The sequence below is a fragment of the Lactuca virosa genome, chromosome 7 (assembly GCF_052849685.1).
Source record: "Lactuca virosa cultivar CGN04683 chromosome 7, Lactuca_virosa_CGN04683_v6, whole genome shotgun sequence".
Classification (NCBI taxonomy): domain Eukaryota; kingdom Viridiplantae; phylum Streptophyta; class Magnoliopsida; order Asterales; family Asteraceae; genus Lactuca; species Lactuca virosa.
In genome coordinates, this window is record NC_136432.1 from 128,816,694 (window position 1) to 128,830,792 (window position 14,099).

Sequence of the window (14,099 nt, forward strand, 5' to 3'; positions counted from 1 at the left end):
CTTGAAACTTTTCAAGACCATTAAGACTCCCACTGACTCCTTGACATATAAGATTCTCTTGTCAAGAAACATTTCTTGACAAACAAATATTCAAGAGTTAGTGTAGCCTTTTGTCAAGTTTAACACTTCACACAATTGGTCCTGGTTGGTCTTTGTCTTATCCAAGACATCACAACTTACCAATTTCAAATGTGCAAGAATAAGAAAACTTTTCCAAATTCCACATTTATCGAGTGTTATAAACCTACTTAAGACTTGTCACTCATGTCAGAATCTTGACTCTGAGACTTGATATTGGAACGAAGTATGATTGACTTCTTGATCTAACCATTTCTACAATTCTCGATTCCTCTTCTTAGACATGCAATTGCACTAAGACTCACTTAGAGGATCAATTGAGATATGGTTCTTAATCATTAAGACTTATCATAAAACACAATAAAAGGTACTCTCCCTTCTTCTTAGAATAGATAAACTTTTATCTTTCTGCCTACTTGATTCTTCTTATTCGTTCTGCTATTGATTGAAACTCTTTCAATCAACTCAGAATTATACTTAATCTTATAAGTATAATCATATTTACTAAACTTTAGTAAATCATGACGAATATCTTTATCACTTTTGTGGTGGACTTGATCAACGCACAACCTAGTGTATTCGATCTCCTGGTCCTTCTTTTGACACTTTGCCAAAGAATTAGTCTAATTTCCAAAATATGAAGTTTCTCATTCATCACGCAACCAAGTTGTATGATTTCAAGTTTCTGTCCAATTGAAACTTGGGCGATGAGAATCTTCCTTTATTTGGCAAATCCTCGACATTTCACAAATAACATAATCAAGAATCACATCCAATTCAACATTGCTAAAATTAGAAATACATAAACATCCATTTTCACATATGCCATTGCAAGGATAAATAAATAGGACGCAATCAAAATTCATTTTATTGCGGAAAAACTTGTCCTTACAATGCAATTCAAATGAAAACTATGCTATTTCAATTTCTAAGCAATCTATTCTAACTATAAAGTAGTAGCTCAAAAATCCGATCTTCAAGCAATGCGATCGAAATCCATTTCTTCACGATCAGATTCAGCTTACTTCTTCCCTTAAGCTTCCTCTCTTTTCTTCGATCCTATAAAACATCAAAATGTAATCTTATCACATCATGTATTGAAAATCAAAGAATAGGAACTTATAGAGTTAGTTATTGGATTTTACCTGAATTAGAGCCATACGTCTTGACTCTCCCATCTCTTAGATCTCTTAGGTAAACAGGGCAGCTTCGTCTCCAATGCCCCTTCTCTTGGCAGTAGAAGCAGATGGACTCTTTTTGGAATGGCACAAGGAACTATCTCAGAATTTACCTTTTCTGGATTTCCAATGTCACCATTTTCAATGTCCATTGAAGTTTGGGAGTTTGATTTGCCAGACAAATTTGCTCGATCAGCACGCCAAATCATTTCTGATTCAGCAGCTATAAGCAAATAGGTCAAATCAATGAGGGTCACGTCATGGTCCATCATATAGTACTCTCTAACGAACTCACTTTATGATTCAGGAAGTAATTGAAGAACCCAGTCAACAGCCAACATTTCTGAGATATCGACACCCATCATCCTTAACCTATCAATGTGTGACTTCATCTCTAAGATGTGTGCACACACAGGTTTCCCATCTTCGTGTTTACTTGCCAATAGGGCTTGAGTGAGCTTGAATTTTTCAAGCCTTTGAACTTGTAGGTTAGGGAGAATAATTAGAGGAGGTGGAGGAAGTGAAGCATGACTCTCATTTCCTTGATCGTATCGTGGAACCTCATCTTCATTTGGAAAGCTTGTTCCAAGGGACTTGGGAAGACCATTGTAAGATTTAGATATCTACAAAACGGGAGAAAATTCAAGTTAGTTGATAAGAATCCTTGATGTAACACCCAAATGAAACATCAAGGCTAGGATCCAACATAACATTCTACAACCTAGAAGAGGGATGTCGTAATCTAGTTGCAAAATATTTGAAGGTAGGTAAATGACGATTTACTAATTCCCACCATGAAAAACGAAAAAGAAATTTAAGTTTTAAATGAATTGAAACTCCTAGATCTTTTGAGATTCATTGAACTTTTCAATGGCATGTTTAATCTCGATTATGCCCTTCTATTTGTGACTGGGATGCCGAGGATCACAAACAAGGTGTGAATAACCATACGAATCACGTGGTGCACCCAATTGCTACTATCACCTAATCAATGTGCCGGTTAGCCACACACGCTCCATTGATCTATGATAAACATCGAGCCACCCTTCGCCACCAATGTCAATCCCAAATTAGTGTGTCGGTTAGCCACACACGCTCCACTAACGTTTGACAAGGGTACGAAGTGTAATTCCATGGATTAGCATACAAATTCACATTTTGCCCTAAAGTAACTAAGATTGGGAATTTGTAAAAGCATTTAGTTACTTTGTACTTCATTATACTTATAATGGAAGGTTTCGTCCTATCCTACCCGTTCGGCTAACGACCCTCCACTAGTCAAGAGTGCGGTGGGTAAGAGTGGATACCCATTCAATCGCCATTTTATAGGCAATTTCCTTAAACACCCCTTATAGACCAGCTTCGTGAATGAGGCCTACTAACGGTAAGACTGACTCTTTACTCATATATATAATATTACACTTTTAATGTTACATATATATATAGTATAGGGTGTATTTTACACTTTTAAAATACTAGGTGGTTTTATTAACTTTCTCTTTTAATTAAACTTTTAATTAACTTAACAAAACCATGAGGGTGTAATTTGAACTTTTCAAAATACTAGAGTTTTAGAATTTAAATATTACATGATTAAACTATTAATCAAAATTTTAAATTCCAAAACTTGAGGGCAAGTTTTGAAACATTTCAAAACATTAGGTTTTAGAATTTAAATATTTCAACATTAAACTTTTAATCAAAATTTTAAATTCCAAAACTTGAGGGCAAGTTCTGAAACTTTTCAAAACATTAGGGTTTAACTATTTAAATTTCAAAAACAAAACTTTTAAGTTCAAATTTAAACTATAAAACCTAAAGGGAGTAATTTGAAACTATTCAAACTTACTAGGGATCAAATAACAAATAATATAAATCAAACAATTAATTTAGTGATTATCTGTATTTGACCTAGTCCAATTTTAGTCACAAGATAATTACCAAATAATTTGAATAATCTATATTTATCATATAAAGAAACTATTATTCAAAAGATTTGAAATTATCTTTTGTTTTGGTAAGGATAATCATTTACATATAATAAAATTCGGATTTTATTATCAAAAAACGATTTTGGCATCAATCCTACAGCAAAACAGCAAGTAAATCCCGAAATATACTCTGTCAGACTCCCGGACTCGCCGAGTCAGTCCTGAACTCGCCGAGTAGGGCCAACTCGCCGAGTCCAGATACTGACTCGCCGAGTTGAGTCGGGCAGAGGCAAAAAAAATTGATTTTCAGCAGAAAAACGACAATTGCATCACATACAACAGAAACCAATCAAGGCTCTGATACCACTGATGGGTTTTAGGCATAAGAACAATCCTATGTGCTCATACAAACCCTAATGCTTGGATCTAGGTTTCTCTATTGTACATGCAATGAATCCAAGACTTACAAACCCTAGATCTATCAAATAAGAACTGAAATAAGGGTTTAGCAATTACCTTTGATTGTTATATAGCAATAACAATCAATCCTTGCTTTGATTGGCTTCAGAAAGCTTAGTGCCTCAAGTGTTGCACCTCTAATGGAGTCACAAACACCACTAAGCAACTTGGATGAAGAGGGAGGAGAGAGGAGGCACCAAAAATGGCTGGAAACCCTAAAGGATTACTTGTTCACGTTTTTGGGGCTTAAGGGTCCTTTATATACATGTAGGCTATTAGGGTTTACAACTAGGAAACCCTAATCTGGCTACTTAAGCCCTAAGCAGCCCAGGGACCCCTTCTGGAACATGCCTTGGACGATTTCTAATGGGCTTCCCCTTAGAATTCGTCCAAACTACTATTCCAAGGTGATCCATAGCCCAATTATATAATTATCTTATAATTACACAACAAACCCCTTAAGTTTATTTAATCTCTTTTAGCCACAAAATTAATTCTTAATTAATTCTTGACTAATATCAATTAAACATTATGATTTCTCCTTTAATATATTATTCTTATAATATATTAATAAATCATAATTAAACCTCTCTCTCCTTAATTCATCCAACATATTGCTATGGTGAAGGCAACCCAAAAGGACCATGCTCATAATCGGGTCAAGTACATACCCAAATAGTTATGGACTTAGACACTAATCCAACACTCTCTAGTTTCTTCCTGATATGGTAAGGTTTGTTAATGATCTCTCTAGTTCCTTTCTCTTCGTACGGTCCTTTCTCAGAATTCTCCTCGTGAACCCTCTTTTGGTTCTGTCTCGACTCCTCTGTTGACTGTTTGAGATGTCTAGGTGTGTCAGTTGTGCGAGAATGGAAGTGTCTAAAGAGTCTATGAGATTAATAAAACATTTATATTAAAAATAATTTTTTTATGAGGATGATCCTTACCGGGTCTTTCTATAATCACGTAGTGTATACATATTATATATAACCAAGATTAAATAGACCTTCGAATATGTGATTCTACTGTAAGTGCACAACCAAACAACATGAAGTAGAGCGAAGATCACAAATTCTAAGTTTATAAAATCTCAATTATATATAACCTTAACGTATACACTCGGCAACTATAGATCTACCAGTAAGGCTCTTTTAGTTTTCACATAAGTTATTTATAGTACCTAAAATACTCATATAGTATTTTAACATGTTTGATTCGAGAGCTTCTTCGTATACGAGGTTGATAAGTTTTTAGACTTTTTGTTATTGTATAGTATCATAAAATACTCCTATAGTATTTTTAACTTTATGTTTTGTTCTACCATTTCTTTGTATATAGGGTTGGTAAGTTTTAGACTTGCTGCAACACCACTATCACTCCCAAACACATGTTGGTCGCATCTCAAATAAATATAGTTGACCAGGCTATATTTATTCCGGATATGATTACATAACTGTCTAGGTTTGACTGTAGTGTCCAACATCCAAATACTTTTGTTTTGTTCTTCTTGTGATACTTGTTCTAGTATATATATATATATATATATATATATATATATATATATATATGCATGTATATATACTTTCATAAAAATATTAATATATTTTAAAAGTATAATTCTTGGTCAGATTGTTTTAGTCCCATTGTATTTATAGTTGTATATCTTTTATAGGTTGATATACTTAGTTCACTATAAACAATGCTCTGATACCAATTTGTCACACCCCCAAACCGGAACGAAGGAAACGTTCGGGGGCGGAGGACGTCATGTACAATATCACAACAATTGTATAATAGTACTCAAACCAAGAACAACCATCGTATTAATAATATAAAGTTTACATTGTTTTCAAAACATTTCATGATTTACATTAAAACTATAGCAAAAGTTAAGACGTAAAGCTCCGTCTTCGCAACACCTGAGAGGGTACCTGTCTACTAACGTTCCTGAGAATACAAGTGGTTTGAAAAGGTGTCAACATTAAAGTTGGTGAGTTCATAAGTATTTTTGTTATAAAAAGTATACTCTTTGTTCTTTGGAAAAGTTCGCCTGTTTTTCCAGAAAATCCTATATTTTCTTAATGAGTAATATGACCGTACCCGTTCCTTCTGTGATCATTTAGTGAATACAAATTATATATAATACAGATCGAATAGACAGTTGAATGTGTGGATCTCCCTAAGCCCACAACCAAACAAGGAACATGAAATAAGGCGGAAGTCACACATTCCACTGCCCATCGGATCTTTACTATATATAACTCTATCGTATTCAACAAGTAATCACAGAATTAACATTAATGATCCTTTTTGATATGATGAATGTGTTTCCTTCAGAAAATCCTATATTTTCTTATATAACTGAAAAGTAGTTTTAATACCATCAAAACCAAATTGTATAAGTGTTGTTGTTGTACTATGTATTAGTGTACATAGTTTTAGTTCACAATAAAACTATAAAAGAATTGTTTTCAATAATGTTATGTTGTTCTTTGTTTTAAACTGGTATGTTGTATTTGTACCCCGTTCGTGCATAACCCGGTACATTGTATTTGTACCCCGTTAGTGCAAACCCGATACAATATATTTGTACCCCATTCGTGCATAATCCGGTACATTGTATTTGTTCCCCGTTAGTACAAACCCGGTACGATGTATTTATACCCCGTTCGTGCATAACCCGGTACGTTGTATTTGTACCCCGTTAGTGCAAACCCGGTACGATGTACTTTTAGTATACTAAATATGTAAAGTATATGTAAAGAAATTTGTATGAGTATATATATAGTTAAACCCTGTATACTTGACTAGTAAAAATAGAGTGAGAGTTTCATTAATTATACCTATCATAATTTATATTTGTATTCTGTTTTGATATGAATTATTCGAGAAAGTACTGTTTTGCTTAACATGTTACAAATGGTAATGAATTTGATTAAAGTAACTTTTATATATATATATATATATATATATATATATATATATATATATATATATATATATATATATGACATATATAATTAAAAGTGAAATGACATTCGGAAAAATAACTTTACCCTAAGCCCACATCCAAACAAGGAAAAGGAAATAAAGCGAATTATTAGTCCTAAGACCTTTAAATCTTATATATATATATATATATATATATATATATATATATATATATATATATATGATTTTGGTAAAATATAAGTTAAAAGAGTTTATAAAACATTCAAAGAAGTTTAACGATATATAAAAGAGTTTGAGTAGTTAAAGTCATTTTAGAAATATTTAGAAATCATTTATTTGTAAACACAATATCCTTGTGTTAGACTTGTATTCCCCCCCCCCCTCTAAAACAGTGAAAAAATAGTAAAAACGCAGGGGTATGAATTCACCTTGTATGTGTGTTCTTAGGTGATAACGATGTGATAGTGACGATTTCCGGGTTAGAACATGTGTTAACAAACGTATCCTAATAATATTATACACATAATATTATGTACGGATTAGTTGTATATATATATATATATATATATATATATATATATATATATATATATGTATTAAATGTCTTTAAACGATTAAACTAATTCATAGCAACTTACAAATTTACTAGAAATGTTTGGATGCACATACGAATGTGTTCTTGAATATGTGTTGAAGGTTTAAGGTTTAACTGGGTATATGTGTTGATACTTGAGAGCAAATGAAGGATTAAGGCTTGAAATTTTGAGAGAGAATGAAGGTGTTTACGTTGCTGAATGTACAAATGAATTCATTTGCACCTTAAATATGAAAGAAATCTCATGATGTGGTGATGTGATATGTTCGTTGGTAACTATATCTTATCGTATTGAGAAGTTAAATTGGATAAGATTTGAAGATATTTGAAGAGGGTTTACGGTTATATACTTCCAAAATGAAGTGTTTACGGTCTATAAACATCAAATGGTGAAGGGTTTACGGTTTGATTTCATTCTAATTAGGTGTTCACGGTTTGAATTCTATTCCTTAATGAGTTCACGGCTTGACCTTCATTTCTTAATGAATTCACAGTTTGACCTTTGCTCCAATTGAGTTCACGGTTTGCACCCTTTAAGAGGGTTCACAGTTTGAATTCTAACCGTGAACACCTTTTGGTTTCAAACATTGGACCGTGAACTAGTATTCTAGATGTTCTTGGACCGTGAACTCAATGCGGTGTGTCCTTTTGTGCTTTAAACTTTAACCCCTTAACTTATCTTGACTTGTATATTGAGTTATAAATGTATAGTTTCAATATAAGTGTTCATAACTTGTAAATAAATATGATTTACAAGGTATGTATATAAAATAACTTATATAAACATGTCCTTAAGGTATTCAAGTTCCTATAGTATTAATATTATGATATGGATTTACTTGCTTAACCCAAATTAGTTTCCAATCTATTCTTAGTTACTAGTTTATAAACATGTCTTATTGGCCATAGGGGATACAATGCACCAAGGATTGCAATGTAGTTTACACTAGTACTTGGTTAGGGTTTAGACCATGCTAGGTCTATAATTTTGAGTTGTGATAGTCATCTTCTTGCGTGCCCTTTGAAGATATTCGTTTAAAATATTAATGAGGTTCTTTTGCTCTACTAAGGAAGTGTCAATTGATGCAGTGGAGTTGCTTCCTAGTGTATATACATGTATGGTCGTGGCGTCTCTTCTGTACATTGCTTTAAATGGTTTCATCTTAATGGAGGAATGAAAGCTTATATTGTACCAAAACTCTACAAGGTAAAGTTATCGTTGCCATGTATGTGGCTCCTCGTATGAGAATGCATGTAAATAAGATTCTAAGCAACACCTAATGACCTCCATTTGGCCACCCATCTAGGGATAGCTGGCACTTAAATGCAAAAATTTTGTACCTAGTTTCTTGAATAATTTACTCCAAAATCAGCTAGAATAGCGGGTCTATCGAAGACAATGATTTTAGGAGACTGCATATACGGTATATGTCATGTATAAACAATGATGCTAGCGATCGGGGGGATGAAGTGGTTTGGAATGAGTAGGAAGTATGAAAAGTTTGTGATACGACCCATAATGACCCATATGGTTGTTTTACCATAAGATGGTGGAAGGTGTATGATGAAGTCCATTGCAATATCTTCATATGATTTGGATGGAGTTGGTAAGGGTTGAATCAGACCATATATGTGTTGGATTAGTGTCTAAGTCCATAACTATAATTGGTATATTCTTGACCCGACCCGGCATGGTCCATTTGGGTTGCATGGCATCATGCATTTGGATAGACTAAAATGAGAGAAATAACACTTAAGGTTTATTAATATATTATAAGTTCTAATATATTAATAAGATTATTTAATTAGTATTGATCAAGAATTAATCTAGAATTAATTAAGTGATCAAAAGAAGACTAATTAAATATATGGGTTGATTGTGTAAATCATCCATACTTATATAGTGGGCTAATGCTCCATGGATTATCAAGTTAGGCTAAAACCCATAGGATGCTCCATGGATGCTCCATGGTGTATTTGAACCCATGGATCCAAGGAAATGGAAAGCCATGACAATTAGGGTTTACCCTAATCGTGACTAACTATATAATGATCTTATTATTGAAGAAATCGACCACTAGAAAAACAAGTGAGGGCAAACCGATTTTAGAAGTGTTCTACTTTCTCTCAAGTTATTCCAAGTGTTCATGATGTTGTGTGAACCATTTGAGGTGTCACACTTGGGGCACTAGGCTCTTGAGCTCCATGGAATCAAGCACCAAACAAGAGGTATGTAATTCTACTAGAATTTATATTATGTGTACTTTATATTATGCTAGTTAGAACAATACCTTGGAAAATTGATATTTGCATGTATAATAGAGAAAACATAGATCCAAGGTATTTAGGGTTGCATGTACACCATAGGAGTGTTAGAATGCTCAAAACACAACAGTGGTATCACAGCCTAGGTTTGTTTTCTTGATACTTGATGCAATTTGCAAGAAAAAAATCGTTTTTTTGGAATCTGCCAGTTTACCACGAGGTGGTCACTGTTCAGTGGAAATTTTTTTTTAGCTTTTGGCCTGTTTTGGATTAGAATCATTACCACAAAGTGTTTTTGTTCTTAAAACTTGATTTTGATGTTATGGTAATGTTTATTCTCATCCAAATAAATGGTTATTATCAAATTTTCAAGTTTTATATGGTTTATTTATGATTTTTGAAATTGTTGATATGCATGTTCATGAACTTATGAGTTTAGAAGATCATAGGAATTATTTGTAACTTATTTGTTAGTATAATTCTTGATCTTAATGAAATTGTATGGACTCCATAACTTGTCCTCAAGTTATGGATTACCAAGAGTTTTATGTTTCCTTGATTTATGAGTTAGTTTAGATTAATAAAAAAAAATTGTGTTTTAGTGGTTTTCAATCCATATTGATCTAAAAGAAGTTAATAAAATATGTTTTTGTAACTTGTCCTCAAGTTACATAAAAGGTCACATTTATGAATCTTAAAGCTCATAAAAGTTCCATAGGTTACACAAAATGAAGAGTCTTTTTCATTAAATTGTTTTTATGACTCCATAACTTGTCCTCAAGTTATGGATGTTTAAGAGTCACTTCTTTAAAAGTGTTATTAAAGAATAAGAGGTTACATTAAAGTGAAGAGTCTTCATTTTAATGAACCATTAAACTCATAAGTTATGAAATGAAAAGTCTTGAATAGTTTCAAAACTTGCCCTCAAGTTTTGGAATTTGTAAAGTTACCCCTCATGTATACTTTAATTCCAAATTGAACCTTAGAATTTTAAAAGTTTAAAATTCAACACTTATACTATTATTATAATTTTAATTATATAGATATGTATAAGATAAAGTCAATCTTACCGTTAGTAGGCCTCATTCACGAAGCTGGTCTATAAGGGGGGTATAAGGTTACTGCCTATAAAATGGCAGTTTAATGGGTGTCCACTCTCACCCACCGCTTCCTTGACTGGTGGAGGGTCGTTAGCCGAACGGGTAGGAAAGGACTATAATTCTCCCTTCATTAAAAGTATAATGATAAATACTAAGTAACTAAACACTTATAAATTCCCAATCTTAGTTACTTAGGAAAATATGAAATAGGTGCTAACCCATGAAATTACATTTTGTACCTTACCAAGTCGTTAGTGGAGCGTGTGTGGTTAACCGGCACACTAATAAGGACTAGTAAGAGTGGCAAAGGGTAACTTGACTTTATTATAGATCGGTGGAGCGTGTGTGGTTAACCGGCACATCGATTAGGTGATAAACTTAAGGGTACCAAGTCAATTTGCATGGATATTCACACCTTGTTTGTGATCCTCGGCATCCCAGTCACAAACTTGAGAGGGCACAATCGAGATTCAAACATGCCATTGAAAGTTCAATGTATCTCAAAAGATCTAGGAGTTTCAAATCCAATTAAAACTTAATTATATTTCGTTTTTCATGGTGGAAATTGGTAAATCGTCATTTACCTACCTTCAACTATTTTATAACTTGGATTACGGAATCCCTCTTCCAGTTATAAATAGGTTGTTGGATCCTAGCCTTAATATTTCATATTGGGTGTTATATTAAGGACTTTAAATCAACTAACTTGAATTTCTCCCTTATAGATGTCTCCTTCAGACAACTATGGTCTTCCCAAATCTTTAGGAACAAGCTATCCTAATGAATATGATATCCCAAATGGCAATCAAGGTGAAAGATCAATCCCTTTGTTGTGCATTAGTGGGACTGGAAATCATACTTCACTTCCTCCACCTCCTCCAATAAATCTCCCTATCCCACAAGTTTCAAGACTTGATAAGTTCTAAGTCACTCAATCCCTATTGGCAAACGAAGTCTATATGTGCTTAGGTCTTGGAGATTAAGTCACATATTGACAAGCTGGGAGAGTCGGGTGTCGAAGTCTCGAGGTAGCTGGCTGTTGACTTGGTTCTTCAGTCACTCCCTGCTGACAGATCATGACATGACCCTTTAATGATCTTATCTATTTGCTTGGTGCTGCTGAATCAGCAATGATTTGGAACACTGGTAAAGCAAATTTGATTAGAAGATCGACTTCCCAAAACTTCATGGACATTGACAATGGTAACACTGGAAATCCAGAAAAACTTTCTCTTCCCAATGGAAAGGGATCGGCCATAGTCAACTCAGTTGACCAAATGGTAAAGAGAAAGGCTAAGTCTGAGATAGTCCCATGTACCATTCCCAAAGAGTCCATATGTGCCTATTGCCAAAGAAAAGGGTCATTGGTTGCGAAGCTACCGAATTTACCTAAAACCTCATAAGGATGGTAAAGTCAAAAGTTTGACTATACTTCAGGTAAAGTCCGTTATCTAACTCTATTAAGTCTCTTTTGGAGATTCTTAATACATGATGTAATGTAATTACATTTTGATGTTTTTGAAGAATCAAAGGAAGCTTAAAGAAAAAGTGTGATGATTCTGATCGCATGGTTCGATGACCAGAATTTTGAGCCACTGCATAAGAGTTATGAGATATTGCTTAGGAATAGATAACAACAAAGTTTTCATATGAATTTGCGTTGTAAGGATAAGTTTTTCCGCAAGTTTTAAAATAAAAGATAAGTTTTGATTTTATTTATTTTAAGTATCGTTACAAAGGCATTTGTGAAAAATTGTTATTTATATGTTTCCATTGATAAACAATATTGGAAAATAAATTTGATTCTTTCGTTTGTGGTAGTGTCATAATTTATCAAATAAGGAAAGATTCTCATCACCCAAGTTTCAGTTGGATAGAAACTTGGAATCATGCAAGTTGTATTGTGTGATGAATGAGATTTTTCATCTTTGATAAATTAAGACTAATTCCTTGTTCACATTCGCATGTGAGTCAAGCGAAGGACTAAAGGATCGGGTATATTAGGTTGTGCACTAGTCAGGTCCACCACAAAGGTTGATAAGATTATTCGTTATGATTTACTAAAGTTTAGTAAATATGATTATGCTTACAAGTTTAAGTGTAATGCTGAAACATTGGAAAAGTTTCAATATATGACAGAATGAATAAGAAGAATCAAATAAGGCAGAAAGATAAAAGTTTCTCCAATCTGAAGAGATGGGAGAGTACTTGTGTATCTTGTTTTATGATTATCTTAGTGATTATGGAACCATATCACAATTGATCCTCTAAGGACACCTTAGTGCATTTGTTGGCTAAGGAGAGGAATCGTGAATTGTGGAAATGGTTAAATCAAAAGATAAATCATACTTCATTCCAAAATAAAATCTTAGAGTCATACTCCAAGATTGAGCCTTGAGTGACATAATCTTAAGAAAGGTTTAAAACACTTGTCAAATGTAGAGTAAAATGTTTTCTTACTCTTGTACATTTGAAATTGGTAAGTTGTGATGTTTTGGATAAAACAAAGACCAACTAAGGCCAATTGTGTGAAGTGTTTGTAAAAGAATCCGCACTATCTCTTGAATATTAGGCAAGAGAGTCTTATATGTCAAGAGGACAGTGGGAGTTTAAAAGATCCTGAAATAGTTTCAAGAACTAATCAAGAGTTTTGTTAATCACTAGTCCACGACTTGAGGTTTGTAACCTATCTTGTTGACATATTCTTATTTCTTTGTCTATTCCAGTTAAAATTTGACTATGCTTGTGAGTTTTATGAGTTCTCAATTGTTTGCATAACAACCTGGAAGCAATGGTAGGCCCTTGTGCTGCCGGGTGGCAAGAAATTAAGATTGAACAAGTTCAGTCCATATGTGTTTGGATTTGCCACTAACCTTGTCTCGTGATTATGGTTATGATAAATTCACATGGATAGGAACACATACACCATAAAATCTAAGTGTCATAAGGTTTCTCTCCGATTCATGAAAATGATGGTGAGGAAACTCTTTCACTAAGTAGATTTTAAGTAGATAGCAATTGTGAAAATGACAAAAGGTCTAAACATTATGATTACGGCATCCCTCTTCATAATTGTTTAGATAGACAAGTGAGCTATCTAAGGAAAGGTGTATGATTTTGATAAAGTCTTATCAAAGCAATTGCGTATCAGAAATCTGAACTTCGGTAAGAAAGTCAATAAAGTGTTGATTTCTAAACGTCCAGCTGATCTCTGGATACATGTCAAAGCTAGTGGGAGCATAAGTGTTATGCTAGTAAGATAATAATCATTATGCTAGTGGGAGCATGATTATTATGTTAAGTGTTGCAAGTTAGCAATATTAATTATAGAAAACAAAAGTTTCAATTTGCCTTGAAAAAGTTGTTTTGCTATAATTAAGGGAGAGGATTTTATATTTCATTCCAATTCTACAAGATTAAATTGAGATTTTAATCTACTTTAGTCAAGGATATATAAGAATGTTATGTTGGAATGGTTCAACATAAGGAAATTCTATATATGTTGCGTTCTCAAAATTCGATTATGATTAGGGCATACCTC